Below are 18,150 nucleotides of genomic sequence, written 5' to 3' on the forward strand. Positions count from 1 at the left end.
TATGTACAAGGTAACATGCCATTCAGGCCTACGCCACTAGAATCTGATAAAGCACCACCCATCCACACCATCTAATCATCACGCAATAAGAAAGCAATGCATAAAAACAAGGTTGTGCTTGCCTGGAAGTGATGCTCTTCAGCAGACACCTTGCACATACGTTAGCCACTGAATACACCACAGCATGGAGCATCCTCCTCCTTTCCTTTATGGTTTTACTTGCCTTTCTGTTTCATCAGTTCCTTCACAGGGTTGTCACAAGAGCTGCAATACAGCGTGGAAGATTAGTGGATTGTGTGACTGCCCAGAGCCACTTGGAAAATTGAGAACAAGTACCGGTAGGTACTGTACAACCTTTTATTTGTCTTTGTAGTTTTTGTTCCCTATGGGATCTGAGGTCTCCCTTTTTTTTAAGGTCTCAAATACTACCCTCTCAGCATTTGCCTCTTTTCTTGCATTAATATCAACTGATTAAAGTTGAAGGCAAGGGCCAGGTTACTGCTTTGCGGATGGTCTCCACAGCTACTATCTTCTAGACAGCTGCAAATGTAGCTTGGGCCCCTGTTGAAGGCACATTACCTTCTAACAGACATTGCATCTGAGCCCAACCATAACAAGTTCTAACAGTTGTGACACAACCCACCCTGAGGTTGTGTTCAAGCCTCTACCATATTCCTTTTCCCTTTTCCAAAACAAATAAAAATATGAGACTCCAGCTTGAAGTCTTGTGTCCTTTGTAGATAAAAAGTTAAAGCTGTTGGGCCAGTAATGAATGGTCTCGCGTATTCTGAGCATTGCGGAAAAGGCAAGAAAAACACAGATAAACACAGCATCCTGTGTAACCTGAAAACATCAAACAACTCTAAGCAAAAATTCTAAACAAAGGACAACCTTCTTCTTTTCTTTGTTTATTTAAAAAAAAACCTTTATAAATGGAGGATTGTATCTCAAGTCATACAACTTGCCATCTGTGAGCTAAAGTAACAGCAACCAAAATTACAATTGTAACATAAGGTCCAGAGGGCATGTAGCCACGGGCACAAAAGTTTTGAACATCTATCTTGTCAAAACTAAAGATACTTCATGGGGACTTAATAAATAGACAATTTAAACAGCCTTAAGGAATGTTTCTAATAGTAGATCTTCCCTCAAAAGGTACATGAAATGCTGCAGTACTTGCTGATAAAATTAACTTGTAATGAACAAACCGACAGATTTACTTACAGCAAGCAAATAATCAAAGTCCTCAAATAACGTTTGGGGAGCCAAATCTTTCACAGGCTAACTCTGAAACCTGCTCCATTTATTATTATACAATCAGGATGCACAATCCAATCTAGTATGCAGAACAACACTACAAACCTCCTTAGAATGTTTAATATGGCAGAGTCCTCCACACTATGAAATGAAGGCACAACACATCACAATAAATTCCCATCCCCTTTCCATGACAAACCAAGTCTGGAACAAGGACTCTATGCCTTAGATGTGAAGGCTGTTTATGTACATGGAATCACTGAAGGCACAATGAGTCACGTCCCACTTGATCTCCTATAGCACCTGAGTCATTATCTCAACTGATGGGAGTGCATAAGAGAACTGAACAGACCACAATAACAAACAGCTACTGCAATGCTCTGTGTGTTGATCTATCTTTAAAAACTTTATGGAAGGTACAATTGACCCAAAAAGCAGTTGCCACAATGCTGGTTAGAGCAAGTCAGCTCATTTTAAACCAATTGGTTACCAATTTGTTTCCAACTCAATATAAAGTGCTAGTATATACCTTAGATGCATGTATTGCCAAAGAGTGGATTATGTGAAGACCCCACATGCCAATATATACCTATCCAAGCCCACAGATTGGCTTTCAAGATGCTGCTCTCTGGACTGTCATTAGATAAGATCTGATTGGTGGATACTAGAAACTGTAGAATTCTCTCTCTTACTGTCCTCAGACATGTGGTGAAGTCCTTTTTGTTTTGCAAGCCTTTTTATAAGAATTGTTTTACGATCTCTGTACTGGCTGACTCAGATTTACAGATATTCTGGTATTGTCCAACATACCTTTTAACTGCTTTTACTACTGTCTGGTTTGTCTTACTGCAAGCTGGAAAAATATATATATTGAATGATGTATAAATGAATAAGTAAAAAATAAAATAAATAACATGGCAGCCTTTCTTGTATTCTGTTGATCCCTCAACACTTGCAATTCTTGAGTTGCTATTCTGCAGTTGCAAGGATACTTTGAATTTCAGTCTGTGGCAGTTTCTTACGGAACCAAGACTGGTCTCTGCAAGGTTGCATTCAGTTGGGGCAAGTGTCCTTTACCCTGACCCAAACTGAATATATCTTCCAATGACAAAGCCTTCTTCCATAGTGCTATTTGAGATCACTTTAAGCCTTGGAGGTCAGACTTGACACCAGGCATATGCCCTGAATACCCTTTCTCTAGTCATTACCTGCCTGATTTCTGAAGGTAGAGAGACTGAAGCAAGTCTCTGAGGAAGATCTTAATACATCAGCAAGTTCATGCAGGAGAGGACCTGACCTGAGTCCCAAACTATTTATGGTTTTAAAAGTTAACATCACTCTGAATTGTGTTCAGAAATAGATCACAAACCAATGTAGATTTTAAGATCTGCAGCACAGGTTCCTTTCCTCCAATCAGTAATCCACCTTCTGCTGTTTGTCCTTTCTGTAGTTTTTTTAAACAATCTTCAGAGGCAGCCCCATGTACAACACAGTCTGAGCTGGTTGTTACCAGAGCATGGAAAACTTGCATGGAAGTCTATGTCCAGATGTCAACGTGAGAACCAGCCTCCGCTGGTGAAAGGTAATTCAAGATACAGAAATAACTAGGCCTCCAAAGATAATGTCAGAGCAAATAGTTATTCTATCCTGCAAACGTGATTAATAGGAGTCATGCAACCTTTCTTTCTGTAACAGGCTGATCACCACCACCATAGCACATGTACCACTGAGCAGCAGTGTATGGCTTGAGTGTCAGTTTGCTGGCCCTCAGCTAGCCCTTTACCAGTTCACAGTACTGATTCACCACTTCAATTTGATGAGAGGGAGAAAGTCTGTGTGCTGCCTATCTAGATAAAATTACAGAGATTCTTTCTAACTGAAGATGAAAGAATCAATTCAGTAACAATCAATTCTTGGTATATCTGGATATTTCACAATACAGGCATACCTTTAGTTTAGCTGTTTTATCTATAGATTTTAGTGTGTTTGCACAACAGGCAATATTCCATATTCTTAGACTTAAAAGAAAAGAAATATTAAACATAGCATTCCATTCTAGCATGAAATGGTAGCTTTAAATTAAAGGTAAAGGGACCCCTGACCATTAGGTCCAGTCGCGGATGACTCTGGGGTTGCGGCGCTCATCTCACTTTATTGGCTGAGGGAGCCGACATACAGCTTCCGGGTCATGTGGCCAGCATGACTAAGCTGCTTCTGGCGAACCAGAGCAGCGCACGGAAACGGCGTTTACCTTCCCACCGGAGCAGTACCTATTTATCTACTTGCACTTTGATGTGCTTTTGAAATGCTAGGTTGGCAGAAGCAGGGACTGAGCAACGGGAGCTCACCCCGTCGTAGGGATTCAAACTGCCGACCTTCTGATCAGCAAGCCCTAGGCCACAGCGCCACCCACTGCTACCAATTAGTAACCCTACCAATTAGTTTAACCCACAGCACCTTAAATTTCACATAAACCAGCCTTATTTTCAGAACTCTTATAAAGACACATCTTCCTATAACAATGTAGCTTAATATATACAAATTGAAATAATTTAGCTAATTGGTTTAAATCTAGAAGCTTTGATCTAGATAGTTGACAGCCTTACAAAAAAGGTCTTCTAAATAATTAAAAGTCAGTCTAGATGATACAAACACTATTCATTTCCTATACTGTGAGCAGAGCAGAAAAGTACAAAAACACATTAATGAATAACAGATTTAAATGTCTACTAGAACAGATTTACTTATTTGAAGTGGTAAAGTAATTTAGGATTGAGAGCATGGAACATCTTAAGTTTTAAATAAAACATGAAATCAATTGTGGGAATCATGCATGTTTTGGGAAGGACACTGTATATTATGTTTGATATGTGATCCATAATTAGAAGAAATTTGTTGAAAGAGGGATGATACCTGTCAATTATCAGCAAGCCAAAAATTCAGCTTACATACATAATTCATCAACATGCTGTCCTTTGTTGTTAAGGTGACTGGTATAGCTCCCTAACAAAATGCTTTATTCAGAAGAAAGCATTTAATTCAAACAGAACCTGTTCTATTATATTGATTTAGAAATAAGTACATCCTTCTAAATTTGTTGGGAGAAAACGGCAAAGCCTACAGATTTCTGTGTACACACATATCTTGCATAAAGAAGCAAACAAAAGCACTATCAGTGCTAGATATTCATTACAGTCACTAGCTCAGAATTTTTCTACAGTTTAGTCAACTGTAAAATTTTAATAAGGATGACATCCATTTGTTTCCTTATTTCTGCTACTGTACTGCTCTTAAAAGTGTTTTATATTTAGCTTATGTAAATTAAACGTTGACAAATTAACCAGAGAGACAATATATTCAAAAAACAAAGTCTCAAACACAGTAAGTGAAAAAATACAAACTTTAATATCAACACTAAAAACAATAGTCAATGGAAGGGAAAATCCTGAGGCCTCCAGGTTTTTTTTTTTTTTTAAATTAAGATATATACTGTGGTGAGTGTGGAAAATGAGACTTAAACCAAATGGAGGAAAGCATTAAAAGAGGCGTAATGGTGTACTGGTTCAGCAGCACTCTGCTGCCTTTTCCTTACTCTATCATCAGTGCTTTGCATTTTTGCTGGTTGCTCTCTCTTTCTCTCTCTCCACCCCCCCCTTCGACCTAGAGCAGGGGTCCTCACCCTATTGCATACCCTCCAACACAATGGGGGGGGCCCAGGATGCTAACTTCCAGTGCTGCACTCCCATATGAGTCATGTGACCTGCGTGAGCCTGCTGCCCCAGAAAAAGCACTTTTTTCATGAGACCACTTTTTGAGTGGTGATATCATGTCCTGAAATCATGCGAGAACACAGTGCCCAAAACAGCCGCCATGCTCTCATGGGGAAAAATGGGATGCCCTGGTTTTTTCTGGGGCAATTGAGGGGTATGCTATGGAGTCTTATGAACAAGCAAATCTATGTTAGACTTAGTCTTCTGCAGTCACTCAGTTTCTGTGTCCTCCACTCTCCACAGTCCTTGACTAATAAGACTGTAATACAAGCTTGTTGGATCACACCAATGGCTCATCTAGTCCAGCATCCTGTCCTCACAATGGCTGACCAGATACTTGTGGGAAGCCTGCAAGTTGGACATGAGTTTCCAGCAACTGGTATTCAGATGGTGAAGCCAAAAGAAGATTGAGAGGAGGGGTGTACCTTCCCACTTTTGAAATTTTGGCATTAACCCCCAACCAGGCAACTCCCCGTTTGTGCTGGGCTTGTGTTATGAGTCATTGCATTTCTGTGAAATTGTGTGTAATCAGAACACACATTGAAAAAGCCTGCAAACACGCCATTCCGCCCTTGCCCCTTTTGGTGATGTTTTTGGGTCACTTCCAGGTTCAGCGTGATGCATGTGTGTGCAGTTGCGCACATATCGGACACGCCTAAAATGGTCACTGTGTACTCTATAAATGTTGCCCATTCTATGTTGGTCCTTTCCATAAATGGAAAGATCTCTTCCATTCACAGAAGCCAAGTAGGATTCAAGCCAAATGCTGATGTTTCTTTTTCATAAGATGTTGAATGAAATTCTTTAAAAGAATAACCATCTTCCAATTGAATAAAAGTGTTATAGTATCAGCCTTAATTACTGTAATGTTTGTCTTACTTTGCTTCTAATTTAGTTGCCATCTAAATCACCAACCCACGTTTGTCTCACACATTAATTCCTTTAGAAATTAAAACAAATAACTTATTTTAAATGAAAGCAGAGATCCTGTCTTTAGTTCAGTCTGTAGGTTCTCCACCCTTAGTAGACAAAAAACTGAATTTAAACATCAGGATATGGCAGCTAAGTTAAACACAAACTAGCACAGCAAGTTATACAAGACATGCTACTACTGATAAAGGCATCATATATATATATCCCCTACACAAGAAAAGAAAGCGAGACATTGAATATTCAGTATGCTTGATATGTGCAAAGTTTACATGCAAAATATTTGAACAATTAACAGATGTTCACATAACTGGCACATACCTTCTCCCATGTGCCCAGCAGCCTTATTGCTCTCACAGACTGCACACAAGCTGGGCCTCAGATGCAGATCTCAAAAATATGGGCAGCATATGGGTAAAGGTGGTTTTTAAGGCTCCAAACTACTTAGGGTATAAAATGTTTAAACCACTACAGTGGTACCCCGTGTCCCGTACGCGATCCGTTCCGGGTCGCGCCATGTAACCCAGGCGTATGTAACTAAGAATAGTTATACACACTTAATTGTATGTTGCTGCACTTTCAAAGGTAGACATTGCACTATAAATATTGGTAATGGGAGCACAGGGGGGTATCTTTATGTCTTCTTCCCTAGAGTCATCTTGTACTTGTCTGATGTCACCAAATTCTCCCTCATTAATTTCTGCATGCTCTCCATAAAGATAGTCTCTACAGCTACCACTCACTCTCAGGGAACCTGAACTCTAGCCTGCCTTCTTCCTGAATGCTTTGTGTAACTATCCATTTACAGGTAGGTAGCTGTGTTGGTCTGCCATAGTCAAAACAAATTAATAATTAATAATTAAAAAAAAATAAGTGTGCATGCACACGAAAGCTCATACCAAGAACAAACTTAGTTGGTCTCTAAGGTGCCACTGGAAGGAATTTTTTATTTTGTTCTTACTTTTTCCATGATTTGCATCCACTTCAGTAAAATAACCATGTTCCCAGCTAGAGTTAAGGTAGAGAGCTTCTGTTTTGAGCACAGTGCTGATCTTTAAGGAAACAGTACTTTAACAATGAACCACCCCTGTGCTTTGCTTGTTATTGCCTAACTATGTCAAAATGGACCATGGACTGCTCAGACTTCGCCTTTTGCCTGATCCTTTATTGTTCATCCTGCTTGCTTATTTGCTTCCCACTTTGGTGTTGCTACTGACAAGTCCCCTGATTGTTCAGTTGCCCAGTGAGAATGGGACAGCTGAAGGACTTCCAAGTCCTCTATATGCTGTACACACAATCAGTCTTTTCCTTAGTCTTGCTGTCCAAAGTGCATTGGGTAGTGGAGCCTCTTCATGCAGCCATTGCTAGGTGAAGCCAAGTTTTCCCCTTCCTTCGATTGCTGTCCATGCATGGTGCCTTTTCAGTGTAAAAAAAAAAAAGCTGGGAAAGCAACTGTTAGAACTATTTTTTGTGAGCATGTGCAAAGCTCTTCTAGCAGAATAAGCACAAAGTGGGTTCTGTGTTGAAAAGGGTCTCTGAGGCTGACTGAGTCATATTTTAGTTTGTTAGTAATGCCAGAAAATACAGAACTTGAGAATCAAATTATCCATGAGTTGCTAAATCTTTTCTTATGGGCAGCATTGAGTGAAAGCTTATTGAGGGTGTTTTCCTCCAAGAATTATATTTCTGCATCATACAGAATTTGAACTTTTAAGCATGCCAGTTTTACTTATGTGAATGCTCATTTTCATTTATTTATTTTCAACCACTGCTGTTTCTTCTCTATTTTTTACATTCAGACATAAATGGTTCCTATAATGTAATAAGGCAAATTGGAGCATCACTGCATACTGTTCATTTAACTGTGCTGCTTTTCTATTCATTCCATTTCAGATATTAGAGGGAGTCATTTTAAACTTTCTTCTCCTCTGCAACAGCTGTGAAATGTAGCTGCCTGCCTTGTGAGGGATGGATTGCAGCAGAGGAGAGGGGCACAGAAAATCTGTAACTAAGCAGAGTTCTTATTTAAGCAAAGCCCAAGTGGGCTATTTAGTCTTGGGAGTAGTTTCATTTTGTGTGGCTCTGTAGTTTGGTGAGCATTTATGGTGGACAAATAAATCATTAATAAATCATCCTATTTATATATAGCAACAAGCCATGGTTAGAACAAGCCAAGGTAAATAAGCCCACAGCAAACCATGGCTTACTATCCTGATTGTGCTTTGCTGGGAAAAAGAATTTGTGGTTAAATGATGGGCTGGGTTTGCATGATCAAACAAACCATGGTTTAGTGTTACATGTAAAGTGGGCTATTTGAAGAGCCTTCAAACATCCCATTCCATTATGTGGAAGGAGGCTTGAATAAGATGGAGGAGTCTGTCTACCCAGCTATGTTAGGCTGTGTTGGGGTGGGCTCAGACACTGTAGAGCTTCCAAAAGTGCCTACCTAAACTGCACACAGGCAGAAGCCACCAGCAGTGATGGTCCTCAGGCATCCTGCTATGGGAATGTTACTTTTCCTGTTGCCCTTCTGCCCTGGATGGTGTGAGCAGCAGTACCACTGTCCAGCAGCCATTTCGGATTAAGGGTCTCCTTAATGGAACATTTAAGTGTTGTTTCATAGAAATGGAAAAAGTTATTTCCAAGTCATAGTAGACTATTCTGACAGTACACTATTCTGACTGACTGCAATCAAGCTAAAACATCATCATCACGTGTGAACAGATAGGCCTAAGTGTTACTTTCTGATCTCATCTCCTTACCACTTATGTCTGCAGATATGAATGCACAACCCACGTATTTTAGGCAGGCATACAAGATCAGAATTTCTCAATCTTAGATGCTCAGCAACATGTAATAAACACGATCAAGGATAGCAATTTAGATCATTCCACAGTTCTACTTTACTATTTGTGGAACACCTATCTAGACACAGCACTCAAAACATAGCATTATTATTTGTTTCATTAAGATTATATCCCACCTTACATACAGGGAGCTCTAATTTTATTCTCAAAATAAATGTCTTAATACTGTATCCTCAAAATAATTCTGTGAGGTAGGTTAGGCTGACAGATGTGACTTGCCCAAGGTCACCCAGTAAGCTTCATGGCTGAGTGGGGATTTCAACATGGTCTCCTGGATCCTCATCTGACACTGTAACCACTAAGACACTCTGGCTTATCACTTCATGCAAGATGAAAGAAGCCTGCCACTGCTATATGTTTTGACTCCTGCTACATAAAACTGATCCATACAGCCAAGGACTTTACAGCAAAGAAAGCAATGCTCTCAGGACATGGAAAACCTGGATTACATATTGCTTCTCTTTCACCACAGTGATAACTCAAATATTTAGTGAAGAGGCTGGTGTTCCTTACTTACTGATACCAAATATTTATCTGCAGCAATTCTTTCCTTTCCTCAAAGACTTTGGATTTTTGAGTCAGCTGTAAAAAGAAACTCAACAGAGAGGCATTGTTTTGGCTGGCAATTTCAAATGTGCCATGTTTAGTAAATATTGCAGAATAAACACATTGGATAACAATAACAATTTAGTCAAGGTTTTCTGATTCCCCTGGGAATCAAAGGCAGCCTCCAATTCAAGAATAGTAGGCCTACCTCCTTTTGCACAACTCTGATATGGCCAAGGGTTTCCTCAGCAATATAACATTACTTCTGAATAAGGTAGAGGAATAGAGGATTTCATCCAAAAATTTAAAAAAAATCATTTTAAAAAAAACCCACAAAAAACCCACTAGGACATATACCAGGGGATCTTACTTGATACTTCTTCATTGCAGATGACAAACAGGTAAATTACCTTTGCAGTTGATCTTACCCGTTGGAAGCCTGTGGGCCAATTAGAGGCAATGTTTTTGTGTTGAAGAATGAGCAGGCTACTTACACAGCATAACAACTATAGGCTGCATCTAATGCAGAGATTTTTAAATGTAATTACTTACAGGAAAATTAGGATCAGAAACAGAAATACTGGACCTGGTGAAATAAGCCTACAGAAAACTATTTTGACTTGATTTCTAGCTTGCAAATGATGTCAGGCACCTCTGCTCACATTTTACTGACACATCTGAAGCAGAGACACAGCAAGATAATACAAAGGGTCCATGACAGAGAGTTGGAGATTCATGCTTTGATTATGAAAGTTTTACACTGTAATCCAAGGTTTGGGAATTCCATGGTTGTGATAATGCCAAGGTTGCAGGTTCAATCCCCATATGCATATTCCTGCATTGCAGGGGGTGGACTAGATGATCCTCAGGGTCCCTTCCAACTATACAATTTGATGATTCTATGATCTACCCACCAGATATTGTTGCACTCCCAACTCCCATCAGCATGAACTAGCATGGTCTCGGGGTGATGGGACTTGTAGACCAGCAAAACGTGAAGGTCCACAAGTTCCTCATCTATAATTGTAATTCATTCAAAACTGCCACTCAATATAGAAGTTTACTATAGCAGGTGAAAAAATTATAGCAGTGAGGGTTGGGCCAGAGATAAACAGAGCAGAAGGAACTAGATGTTTCACACACTAAATAAATTATAAGAATGCAGATGCAAGCATATCTAACAATCTAACTGAAGGAAATGGCATGCTTATGACTGCCCATGCATTCTTAACATCTGTTCCCATATAGCTCTCCGTTCTGTACACTGAATGAAAAAGGCAGAAATATTCTGAATAAAATTTAATTGTATAAAGTACATTTCACTATTTTTACCCAAGTTCAGTAACACGAGGCACCAGAAACAGATTGAAAAACTGCTTCGCTGATTACAATTAAAACTAAGACATACTTAGCTATTATTATCTTTGGGCATAATTGTAAGTAGTTGTTTTGTTTATGCAGTGTAGGCAGATAAATGAACTAGGATAATATTTCTTTGGCCTCTTTCCCAATCCCTTCCTCTTTAGCATCACACAACTTTAAAATTCTGGTTCTCAAGCTTTGATGATCGCCCCCAGCCACCCTGGGTCCTGTGCTACCTGGGGAAGGAAGATCTGGTTACAAGGAAGTGTGCTCCTCTCTCTAACCATCTTTTTATTTTTAAATAAATTGCTTCCATTACATAAAGGGGAAATTATTTCTACAAGGCTGTTCTGTCAATCAACTTGTGTCCATCTGAAGCCACTAAAGATAGCATAGTTTATGGCTTCTAGGTATGGAGGTGCTAAAACAAGAAGAGACCACAACAGGATACAAGATCTAAAGTATACTAAGACAAAAACATGGAGTTTTAAGAATGATATATCATATGTAAAAATTACAGAAAATCAGCTTTATTAAACAACAGATCAAAGAAAGGTTAAATGCAATCTTCTGTCCCTATCTGTAACCATTCCCTTAAGAGTGAATCTTATGCTCCTTTGTCTCCTTTGTTGTACTCAGTGTTGATGTCTCTCAATTTCCTTCTTGAACTAATTGCCTCTAGGCTGGATACCTGTAGATATAGCCTTTGGCAGGGGGGCAGGTCACAAACTCCACCAGCAGGCTACCAGAATTCTTGCAGCCCCTCCCTACCTTTTCCCCACCTCTGCTCTTTCACCTTTCTGGCTCAAACTTTTTCATCCTTCATGAAGGGGAACAGATTATGCAGATAACAGCAACAACTAGTTTAGTTCATTGAATTGTGATTCAGTTCATGACATTGAGCAGGATGATGGCAGTGGCAGCAGCAGGGACAGTAGTTGCCTCAGCTGAATGACTCATGGTACCCAGATCCTTCTCCTCCTTCTCCTTCAGTTCTTGTGGAACCCAGGTATTATTTGTTTTGTGAGGAAACTAGGCTGCTCACACTTTTCAGTTTTTCTAGAAATTGTTGACCTGTTCTCAGATGTATTTGCATATTCATTTATTTGGGTTACCGGTATTTACTTGGCAAAGAGTGACATGGAGAATTGGATTCAAACCCTTACCCATGGCTAGAATATACTTCTTAAATTATTTTTCTTTCATTTCAAATTAACTATCATGGACTGGATCTAGGAAAGTATGAGCAAAGTTTTACTTGTGTAGGTCCTCATCCTTTCCACAACAGTCCTCTGTGCCCAACTGAAAAGGCACTTCTAAGGCTCAATGGATCTGCCAAAGCAGCATGGGATGAAGTAAAGGAAGCAAAAGCTTGAAATAGGAATTAGCAGCAATTAGGAGTCCCTTCCATTCATGAACACAAGTGCCCTCCCCTCACAAAAGGAGCCAGCTCAGTATTTCCTATAGGAAGTACAACATTACACTTAAAACTGCTTGCTAAAAATTAACCAGAGCAGATGGTTAATACCAGTATTTTTATAGATCCCTTTAAACATTAAAGGTTTTAATTGCATCCAATTTGCTCACAATACACTGTGGCATAAAGTTTTTAACCTGGGGTGCCTGTATTTATTTAGGTTGGACCATATGTTGTGAACTTAAATGAAGGTGCAGAGTGTAATACAGTATAAGTAATATCAATTGCAGAATAAGGTAGGCAAAATACACTGTTGTTTTGACAGCTCACAACAGTTCAAGAACAATCTGCTGCATAGGTAACACCTGTCACCCTAAATTTTGCCACAGCAGCCAGATTTTCATTCTGATAACATAAAAGCCTTGTTGCCTCTCTAAAGCTACCAAGATCATGAGCTGTTTATTTTCCAGAAGGAATAATTCTTATACTGGTGTATCACATTCCTCGACTCTGCCACACTAGAGACTTCATAGTTAAAAACTTGAGCCTCTCTCACTGGTTAATGTTGCAAAGCTTGTCCACAACATATGTGCTCTATAGATCCAAGAAGGAAGTAGCAATGTAGATCCAAGAAGGAAGTAGCATACAAATCACACACAAATGAACATTAAAGTTCAATGTACTTTTCTTTAATAATTAAAGAACCATTTCAGAAAAAGACAATTTGAGATGAGGAAAACAATACTGGGGCACTTAACTCTCATCCATAATTTGCCCACTCCAAATCTCCGCAGTAGCTCCCCCCACCCAAAGTTTCAAATGCATATTTGCCATAGAAAATGTATGTTTGCCTTGTTAGGTCAAACTTGCATTTGATATCCAGCGGAGGGAAAAGTCATTGAGCTGAAGCTGAATGAGACTAGAGCGGAGGAAAGAGTATTAAGCACCCACTACATTTCCCCTGCTTTTAACTGCCCCTTGCCAAAATGGCTTTTTAAATTGGCACTGAAGTTCCAATACGTGCATCTGTGCATAATGTATTGTTATCTCTAAACCACTTAGCCTGCTATGAAAAACAGAACAGCTTCACAACAGTCCACCAAAATGACCAACTTTCCTTGTTTTACTAGCCTGCCCCTAACTCCGCCCTGCATGCCTCCCAAATCTGCTTCAGAGAGCCCCCCCCCAACCCCCACAGAGCTGATTTTGAGGGTGTGGTGTGTATGTGCATGTGTGTGAAGGGGACAAGAAAAGAAGATGAAGCAACATTGTGTGAATGGAAGTCTATATACAACCCACAGTGTTTTGGGGTGTGTGTGTGTGTGTGTGTGTGTGTGTGATTGCAGCATTAGTCTTGCAATGAAGTAAGCATCAATGAGAACTGTGGGATTTAAAAAGGCATTGGTTAATGGGTACTGTATTGACTGCAATCCTAAACACATTTATTTAGAAATAAGCCCCATGATGAATACATTAAGATACTTCCATGGAATAAGCATGGAATCAGAGTTCAATTTACCTTTTATTTCCCATAAATATTGACAGTAGGGTTTTGCAGTTGAAGGTGGACCTATATTCTACCACTTAACTTAATGTGATCTAGCTTGCCTTCCTCAGTCCCAGAAACTATTTTCAGTATTAGGGCTGAGCCTGAGTAACTATAACCAGCTTCCCATACAGAAAGCTTGCTAATGTATTACAGGTACTTAAAAATACCACAACAGGCTCTTTTTCCTGTAGGTACCCATGTTGGTCTGACGCAATTGAAAGAAAGATTTTTTTATTTTATTTTTTAAATTGTCCAGTAGCACCTTAGAGACCAACTAGTCTTTAAGTTGCTACTGGACAATTTTAATTTTTTAAAAAAATTATTTTGATAGGCTCTGTTTCCTTTAACAGATAAATAGAATAGAATAGAATAATAATAGCTACATGTCCTTCAAACAAGGAGTCACTAACCTTTCCAACAGTCACGAAATTAAAAGGCACCTGCTTCTTGGGAGGAAAGCAATGACAAACCTAGACAGCATCTTAAAAAGCAGAGACATCATCTTGCCGACAAAGGTCCGTATAGTTAAAGCTATGGTTTTCCCAGTAGTAATGTATGGAAGTGAGAACTGGACCATAAAGAAGACTGATCCCCAAATAATTGATGCTTTTGAATTATGGTGCTGGAGGAGACTCTTGAGAGTCCCACGGACTGCAAGAAGATCAAACTTATCCATCCTTAAAGAAATCAGCCCTGAGTGCTCACTGGAAGGACAGATCCTGAAGTTGAGGCTCCAGTACTTTGGCCACCTCATGAGAAGAGAAGACTCCCTAGAAAAGACCCTGATGTTGGGAAAGATGGAGGGCACAAGGAGAAGGGGACGACAGGATGAGATGGTTGGACAGTGTTCTCGAAGCGACTAGCCTGAGTTTGGCCAAACTGTGAGAGGCAGTGAAGGATAGGCGTGCCTGGCGTGCTCTGGTCCATGGGGTCACGAAGAGTCGGACACGACTGAACAACAACAAACGTTTCCAAGGAGTTGCCTCAGGGCATTCAGAAGGTGAAAATAAGCCTACAGAAATAAACTAGCACAGATAATCAAGCTGACAAAGACAATTAGGTACAAAGTATAAAGAAACTATGCCGATTGTGTTACAAAGCAGGAAGCTTCAGGTGAAAGTGAAATTACCAGTCACAGTAATTTCAGCACGTGTAATTGGCAGCTTACTCAGCCTAGGTGCAATGAAAGTCTGTCCCAAGATAAGTCATTCTGAAGAGGAGCTGCAAAGAACAAACTTTTAATACCACCTGGGACAATTTATACTGCTACCTGACCACCAGTTATTTCTATGCCTGTTAGAAAACAGATATTGATCAAGTTATTGCGTTAAGATCTACAAATTTCCATTCCAGATAATGAGTTCAAAAGCCAAGATATAATATTTAAGTTGTACATGAACTTCAGCCAGATTACTCCCTTAAAATGTTTTTTGCTGAGAATACGTTTAACGTGACCTCTTCCTCATTCTATCAGAAATACTGAACTGCTAGGTTTGAGTGGAAATATTTAAATTATTAATGTTTCCCAACAGAATAATAGAACAAAATGTTATTTCTGAAATATATACTCTTCTTTTAAAACAGTTCAAAGACGTACTTAAGTCTAAACCTAACAATTCTTTTTTCATATTTATTCTTAGAGTAGCCTAATTAAGATTCACTTTCCTTTCAGAATAATATACAAAAACTTAAGGAGCTGTGAATAGTCTCCAACATTTTCTCTTCATATGTCCCACTTACTACATTAGTTTAAATATTCTCTGCCAAAACAAAAAACATATATGCTATTCTTGCTTCTGCTTCTATATGGCAGACTTTTCCTCTAAGCAATAGAAGAAGATATACTGATATTTGCAACCTATGCTGCTCTAACAGCATTTGAAGCCATAATTCTCATATTTCCAAGTCAGTTAAACAAACTTTGTATAAATATTTTTTTAAATGCTGACTTACAAAGAAAGGTAATGGTATACATCAAATAAATGTTAATACTACTACTCATACCTTAAAAATTCATTTCTATTTCCCTCCTACCATCACAGCCCTCATACTGACATAGAATCATAGCTGGAAGAAACCCCAGAGGTCATCTAGTCCAATCTCCTGCTCAGTATAGGATCTGCAATGCAGCATGCAACTACAGTGGTACCTCGGGTTACAGACGCTTCAGGTTACAGACTCCGCTAACCCAAAAATAGTACCTTGGGTTAAGAACTTTGCTTCAGGATGAGAACAGAAATTGTGCGGCAGCGGGAGGCCCCATTAGCTAAAGTGGTACCTCAGGTTAAGAACAGTTTCAGGTTAAGAATGGACCTCCAGAACAAATTAAGTTCTTAACCCGAGGTACCACTGTACAGCATTCATGACACATTACTCTCCAGCATCTGTTTAAATACCTCCAGTGAAGAAGAGCCCACCACCAGTTACTGTCTGTGTATATAGCATCCCACTCTAATAGTGTAAAATATATTTTTCTCATGCAATGCAAGCAGGGTTTTCTGCTTAAAGTTGGCAGAGCTCTTCACATTTTGCAGAGAAGCCACAACAAGGTAGGCATGTGCAAATGACACGTCAAACAACATTTACCATATTTATCCTTATAGATGTGACATACAAAAGGGAAAGGAAGTATGGGACAATTTTATAGCAACTGTGCACTACTGGGGTGTGGGGGAGAAGACAAAACTGTCTCAGGCTCATATAGTGTAGCTGAGATTTGGTAGCTTTCTGTAAGAAAATTACTGTGCATCTGACCTAATTGTTCAGCAAATAGAGAAAATCTCACTATTTTGTATCTGCTTTGTCTATTTTGTATCTACTCTGATCTTCCGCTGGTGAAAAGTATTTCAGCTGCTCATACCACTTTCACAGAACCACCAGGCCAAGTTGCCAATTCTAATTTATTTACAACAGTGGTGGCCAAACTTGGCCCTCCAGCTGTTTTGGGACTACAATGCCCATCATTCCTGACCACTGGTCCTGTTAGCTAAGGATGATGGGAGTTGTAGTCCCAAAACAGCTGGAGGGCCAAGTTTGGCCACCACTGGTTTACAGGGTCAGCTTGCTAACACATGCAAATACTTATAAGCAACTCAACTCTGTATGGAGATTAAAGTTAAGCATCTTTCCAATATGCTTGATGAAGAGTTCTGGAAGTCAGCCTTGTATTTAAGGCTTAAATAGCCTTAAGTGGCAAGGAACTGTATCGGACAATTGAGTGGGTTGGTGGAATCCTCCAAGCAGAGAAACCAAACAGGCTGCCAGAGGCAGGAAGCTCCTTCCCTGTAACTGACACAGACAGATAGATGGGGGCTGCTGTGGGAGAGCTCCATCACTCCTCCACAGCCCCCAACAGGCTAGTAAAGATTTATGTATAGAAACATGTGAGCTTATATACAAGCCTGCTGTAAACAAAACATAGAATCATAGAATCATAGAGTTGGAAGAGACCACAAGGGCCATCCAATCCAACCCCCTGCCAAGCAGGAAACACAATCAAAGCATTCTTGACAGATGGCTGTCAAGCCTCCACTTAAAGACCTCCAAAGAAGGAGACTCCACCACACTCCTTGGCAGCAAATTCCACTGTCCAACAGCTCTTACTGTCAGGAAGTTCTTCCTAATGTTTAGGTGGAATCTTCTTTCTTGTAGTTTGAAGAAGAAGAAGAAGAAGAAGAGTTTGGATTTGATATCCCGCTTTTTACTACCCGAAGGAGTCTCAAAGCGGCTAACATTCTCCTTTCCCTTCCTCCCCCACAACAAACACTCTGTGAGGTGAGTGGGGCTGAGAGACTTCAGAGAAGTGTGACTAGCCCAAGGTCACCCAGCAGCTGCATGTGGAGGAGTGCAGACACGAACCCGGTTCCCCAGATTACGAGTCTGCCGCTCTTAACCACTACACCAAACTGGCTCTTGGTGTAGTGGTTAAGAGCGGCAGACTCGTAATCTGCCGCTCTTAACCACTACACCAAACTGGTTTGAATCCATTGCCCCGTGTCCGCTTCTCTGGAGTAGCAGAAAACAACCTTTCTCCCTCCTCTATATGACATCTTTTTATATATTTGAACATGGCTATCATATCACCCCTTAACCTTCTCTTCTCCAGGCTAAACATACCCAGCTCCCTAAGCTGTTCATCATAAGGCATCGTTTCCAGGCCTTTGACCATTTTGGTTGCCCTCCTCTGGACACCTTCCAGCTTGTCAGTATCCTTCTTGAACTATGGTGCCCAGAACTGGACACAGTATTCCAGGTGAGGTCTGACCAGAGCGGAATACAGTGGTACTATTACCTCCCTTGATTTAGACGCTATACTCCTGTTGATGCAGCCCAGAATTGCATTGGCTTTTTTAGCTGCTGCATCACACTGTTGACTCATGTCAAGTTTATGGTCTACCAAGACTCCTAGATCCTTTTTAACATGTACTGCTCTCAAGCCAGGTGTCACCCATC

Source organism: Lacerta agilis, chromosome 11, assembly GCF_009819535.1.
Source record: "Lacerta agilis isolate rLacAgi1 chromosome 11, rLacAgi1.pri, whole genome shotgun sequence".
Classification (NCBI taxonomy): domain Eukaryota; kingdom Metazoa; phylum Chordata; class Lepidosauria; order Squamata; family Lacertidae; genus Lacerta; species Lacerta agilis.